Here is a 6,000-nt window from a genome sequence, read left to right as displayed (position 1 = left end):
TTCTGTGACAGAGGTTTTTGCCTCTTGCCCTTTAAAGGGCCCTACAAATGCAATATAAGGATGTAGATATTTAATAGAAGCGACGAGAAAAACGTCTCCGACGACTGCTAGGCCTACCATTATCTAGCGCCTGTTCAACCTCATATTTATTCATGTCCGGCCACTGATCTTGTTTTCAAACTTTGGGGCTAATATTTCCCTCAATAATGGGGTCTATTCTCTTGTATCTGTCTCGCTCAATTAGACCTACTGATTTTCCGTCTCTTTTCTGTATTTTTCTTGCTTGACAGATTAACGTTCACCTTCCAAAACAAGAGCATGAACTGTTATTTTACAGTACGTTTTATGTATGGTCTGTTGCCTCCAGAATCCAGGAATGGTGCATCTTTCATGAAAACAGTGTTTACATGTATCTCCCCCCCCCCCTCATTTTGTCAAAGCAATGAAACGTTTATATTTCTGCATTATATGTCTTGTGCAATAGCTTTAAAATGGTCAATGATTGGTTATCTCATTAGTGTTGAAACAAATGCATCAATAATCGAATTTGCCATTGTTTCTCTTGGCAAGCATTTACATTCCTCTATAACCTGTGTATCGTGTTCTTCAAAAGACAAGCCGGAACATTTTTTTTTACTGTTTGGATATCGCTCCCGAGATGGTAATGGAATTTTATATGAATGCTCAGCTAAAACCTCCAATAAATGAGTTGGGAAAATGAATCATGGACAAAAAACAATAACAGATCATTCACTCCTGTTCGTTAGTCTTGATATACCTTCTCCATAATAATATTTTTGTATTTCACTCCTCACACACATACGCACACGCACGCACAACCTCACGCGCACACGCTCTTGTTTATTTATGTTTTGAGGCGTGCGCCATTCAGATATGAATATTTACACATTGTGACTCCAGCTAGTCTCCTTTGCCTGTCTCTTCCTCGTATTTCTCATTCATCCCCTCACCCCTATCCGTCTCCATCTCCGCTCACCCCTCCCCCCCCCCTGCCTTCGTTACATGATATTTCCATCCACTTATTCCGCGCACCCCTCCCTCACAATCTCTAAGTAAAACTTTACACGTCAATCCAATACATACTTCCATGGCGCTCAGGTGATGCTTCTTTCACCATCCGTTCACTCATCGTAAATTTCCACTCTGTATTCCCAAGATACTCCGTCACGACCACGGCCTTGGCTCGACGCCGTTCGTATGATCCTCGCGATCGATTCGTACATTTTTGCAGAAAATGATCCCTACATAATTATGTATTTCGCTGCTCCGTCGATCGACAGGGTCCCTTTCAATCCTTGCACACAAGGTCATGCATGGATGAGAGGGGTGTTCCATCGATCTGTGACGTAATCAGCGAACTTCCGTCTCGTATCTAGTCACGTTGGTAGTCATACGTTGATGGCATGAAAGGGTTTATTTCTGTAGAAGTTCATTTTAACGGCAAGTGAGCTATCATAATGTTCTAATATAGGTGACAGCAAACCGACTCTCAACCTGATTTTTCATTCATTACACAGCATGAACTAGTTTTGAATGTTTTCTCGATCTGTAGTTATTCCTTACCTTCTATTTTTGGTTCATAATGCACGAGCTAAAGTGTATTTGCCAAAAAGCAAAACATTTGATATACATGTAAAATTTGCATATACAGTATTATCAAATGCAACGTTTTATTTCCTTTTATCATTATATTCCTATCTACTCCAAAAAAATATTTCATTCTATTGAAATGAAGTTTATCACTTCACGTTATGCAAATTATATGACATTTGATTTCTTAGTATAAAGGCCATGTGACCTTTATATAAATCAATAAGAGATTCGTTTCATCTGTTATAATTATGTAAAAATTGACAAAGGACTGTGCCACCGAAACTAAACATGTCTAAAAAAAATTATCTGCCATAGTGCAAATGAATTATATGTCTTAGTTGGTTGTTGGAAGGTCCAACATCTGTGCTTTAAATTGACTATTTTTCTCTAAAATATGAGACTTGACATTACAAGGGTTTTTTTTAATCTATCTTCAACTTTTTTTGGAAAGATTGGTGCTTTATTCATTTCTTATATCAGATATCCCTGTTAATTGTTTTTGCATCATTTGTTTATCTTTCAGGTCGTGAAAGCAGCTAGTCCAGTTTTACTGAGAAAATTCTTATCGGAGCAGTTTTTCTCTATTGCCTGGTGAGTATTAACAGTTATGATTAAAAGCATTTCGTCGAACAGAAAGTCTTTGAGTGAAACTTAATTTTAAAAAATACTAAACACTGCTAAATAATTTTCTACTCATTTACAGTCTATGAAAAAAAAGTAATGATAGCAGAATTAAGAAACTTAAAACGATTGAATAATCATTACGAATTCGCCTATTCAAACAGGGGCGGATCCAGCTTTCGCCAATAGGGGGGCCGAAAAATATTTTGATCAACATTTTTCTCGATTGGCCGCTACAATCTGGCATTTTTTATTGTTGGTTTTTCAGGGGGTAGTCATAACTAAAGACTGAAGTTTTAAGTATATGTTAGTTTTTATTGCTATAAACAATATAAAGTATCTCATTTGGTCTTAATATCGCGAGCTAAAAATCTTTGATATTTTATGTCCTTAGAAATAGAGATTCAGAGCAGTTTTTATAATTATGAACAAAGATAAGTACCCAACTAAACAATGCGAGCGCGAGCCGAAATTTCATAATATAGTAACGTGAAAAGTGACTCAATTAGGACTGTTTTTAGGGATTAATGAAGAGGATACAAGTATCACCAATTAAATAATGAGAGTGCGAAGCGCGAGTTCAAAATTTCTGATATTCCGACCTGAAAAAAATGAACAGTCTAAGCGCGTTTTCATTTAAATAAACTAGCTGTGTGTCTCAAACAATTAAATGCGAGCACGAAGCATGAGCTTAAATTCTTGATATACTGACATGATAAAGGAGCATTTTGACAAATTTTTGTAATAATTTCCAAAAGAGCATAGGCTTCTCACAAATCAAACAATGCGAGCGCGAAGCGCTAGCGAAAACTTTTATATAAAGTCTATTTTCAATTCTTCCCCTCACCATTTTTTGTTTTCTTTCGGGGTCGGGCTGGTCGTTACGAGGTTGTAAATTACACATCATGGGTAAAATACCTCTTTCTTACTTTTCTTTCTGTTTTTCGTAGTTTCTATCAAGGTAAAGAGTACACTTTTTTCTGCAGGTTGTCAAAAAATAGGGGGGCCGGGCCGGCTCGGTCCCCTCCTGGATCCGCACCTGTCAAAGTATGATTTTGTTATTTCTATGGCGTTGCCAATTGATTACCCTCATTCTTTGTTAGATCCTAATCATGCCCTTTTGTACGGGATTACAAATCATGAAGAAAAATTGGTTATGATTAGTTGAATAGAGATATAAGTTGATAAAGATAGGCATACACTACTTATTTTTTATTCCAAAAACCACAAATTTTGAAATTGATTGCAATGATTTGTTTTGCGAGCCTCATGTCAAAACACTAATGATCTCATATCTACCGTAGATAGCAATCAAGTACATACGGGCCCGTTGAACAAAGAGTTGCGATTGAACACAACTATCAAAGGAATAAATTTCAACCATTCTTTTACCTGTATAATACCTCGACAGAGGTTTGGTATTATGATTTTCACCTATTGCATAGTTTCATTTTATAGTGAATGTATAACGCACCCTGTACAATCCGTAACAAAGGTGTGTATTGAATTCCAAATTATTCAAATATGGTCATGTTGGTTGAATGTGGATATATTTTAATCACAAACATAGAGGTGGGATTCCTTTGATTATAGCAATTTTTTGATTGATGACAACGCTTTGTGTTACGAGCCCCATGTCACAGCTCTAAATGTTTCATATCTACCATAAATAAAATTAACAACCCCTAGGAGGTGTTGCACAAAGAGGGGCGATCAAACGCAACTTCTAAAATCAAACAACTTGAATTAAAAGTAATGCGTGCGTATAAGAGACTTGGGTTGGTATTTTTCCCAGTGAGTCAAAACATGCATTGGCTTAACCAGCGCTTCTCAACAGGTGGGCCGCGAAGCTTTCTCAGGTGGGCCCCGAGAGGCTCAAGAGAAGAAAAAAAGGGGAAAATTATGGTATATTTAATATGGTCTATGTAATGTCAGTAAATGGAATGTTTGATCGGCCTCCGTGAGTCAAACAAAGTGAGTGTCAAAGTGGTCCTCGAGTAAAAAAAGGTTGAGAAGCACTGGTCTAAACGATTCTAGTGGGTATTTTATCATAAGGTATTAGGTATTGTCTTTAGGATGATGATCTTGATGATGTTAATGGTGATGTTGGTGGTGGCAGTGATGATTATGTATTTGCGTGTCTTTGGCTAGCTTTGGGTATTTGTTTTGAAATATGTATATATCATTGACGAAATGAACCTCGCACAATTTATTAGAACCTGCACATATTTTTTTAAGTATAAACATTGCAGTATATCCTTTGCAGTTGAAGCAGTGGCTCGTGTGTCATAGATGGGAGTGGGGCTTGGAGCCATGCCCCCCCCCCCTGAAAAATTTTGACGAACAATTTTGACGAACATGGAAACCTTGATTTGGATTGCCTTTATTGGCTGCTGAGTAAATGAACATCATCATTACATGGCCGTTTTTATAATGTCAGATTTCCAATACTCAGTAGTTGTAATTCTTTATGAAACGTGCCCAAAATGTCCTGTCGATTAGTAAAAGTTTGACACGTTGACATTAAGCGTTACGGCCTTCTACCCCCCCCCCCCCCGCAAACACTCGCCTGTATTAATTTTAGATGAGTTTTGTGTTTAGCATTGTTTGGTGGGAGTAATGGTCACAGTGAGAATGATAAGACAGGCAGTATAGTGGCCAACTTTATTAGGTGACTGGATGGAGATGTCACAGGACATGTCAATTGAAGTAGATAACGTGGACATGGTCGTAACCAGTGTCTATATGTCAATAAGCCCCGTCTCCTCTTTAGAACAAAATTCAATTCCCAATCCATGTCTTCTTCATTTCTTACTGTGTACTGACGTTAAACACTGACTATATCAAACCCAAAATGGATGAGATTCGTTAAATTAGATCAAAGTACCTGCTACTTGCCCACACGTTGTAAACTTACTCGAGTATCTATAGGAAGAGGTCAATTTCCGTTTTATTTCTTTCTCTTTTTTTATTCCCGCAAGTACTTCATTCCTGTTTGCATGTTAAAACCTTCTCTCTGCCGTCCGAGAGTGATTGGAGGGGGGCATAGGGGTACCTGTCCGGGTAAATTACGCTGGAGCGTGGTATTGTGGAGTGGGGGTATATAAAAGGTCCCTCCTTTTATAGCATGTGGTTTTGGAGGTGGTGCTGAAATACTTGAAAGCGTCGAATTACGTCGATGAATTTCCGGCATAAAATCGATAATCTCAGTATCTTTGCTGAGAGCTCGTGTATCATTTTAGTGCTTGTATCTTCTGTAATCAATCATATTCTCCTACACGTGATCTTCATACAAAGCACCTGATGTTTCCCATTTGTTTTCCGTGAACTTGTAGTTTCAGTGTCGACAGATGTCTATCGACAAAACACACCCTTTTAAATATTTTTATTTTTTGTATTCTACTCCTGAATGAATGAGAAGCAGAGCATATTACTTTAATTCCTATCTGCACGGAGTCCCCTTCCCCGCAATTATAAATTTCACCGCGATTGCTAGACCACTTCACCTCGCGCCTCTCGATCTTTCGACTCATTTTTTAAAGTCTTCGATACGCTTCGATAATTTCGTTTTGAGTTTTAAATCAGTTAGATATTTGGAATTTCTGGCTTTGTTTTTCATTTATTTTGACATAATATTGATCGAAATAAAGTACTCAAACAAAAGTTAACAAAAATAATAAAATACATGAACATTAAAAACAAAGGATACATTGGGAATTCATAAAACAATAAAATGAATAACAATAAATGCTGATTTCAGATATT

The 6,000-nt window shown here is 37.3% G+C and overlaps 1 protein-coding gene across 1 annotated transcript in view; it reads left to right on the top strand.

Annotated features, from left to right (window-relative positions):
* The first annotated feature begins 2,172 nt into the window (after nucleotides 1-2,172).
* Nucleotides 2,173-6,000, top strand: part of LOC121407372 (probable G-protein coupled receptor CG31760) — a 53,199-nt gene continuing 49,371 nt past the window's right edge. The window contains exon 1 of the mRNA XM_041598422.1: nucleotides 2,173-2,205. The gene's annotated coding sequence lies outside the window, so the exon portion shown is untranslated. The remainder of the gene's footprint in view (nucleotides 2,206-6,000) is intronic.

This window comes from Lytechinus variegatus, chromosome 2 (assembly GCF_018143015.1).
Source record: "Lytechinus variegatus isolate NC3 chromosome 2, Lvar_3.0, whole genome shotgun sequence".
NCBI classification, from domain to species: Eukaryota; Metazoa; Echinodermata; class Echinoidea; order Temnopleuroida; family Toxopneustidae; genus Lytechinus; species Lytechinus variegatus.
The sequence above is the reverse complement of the archived record's forward strand: the minus strand, read 5'-3'. Positions and strand labels throughout refer to the sequence as shown.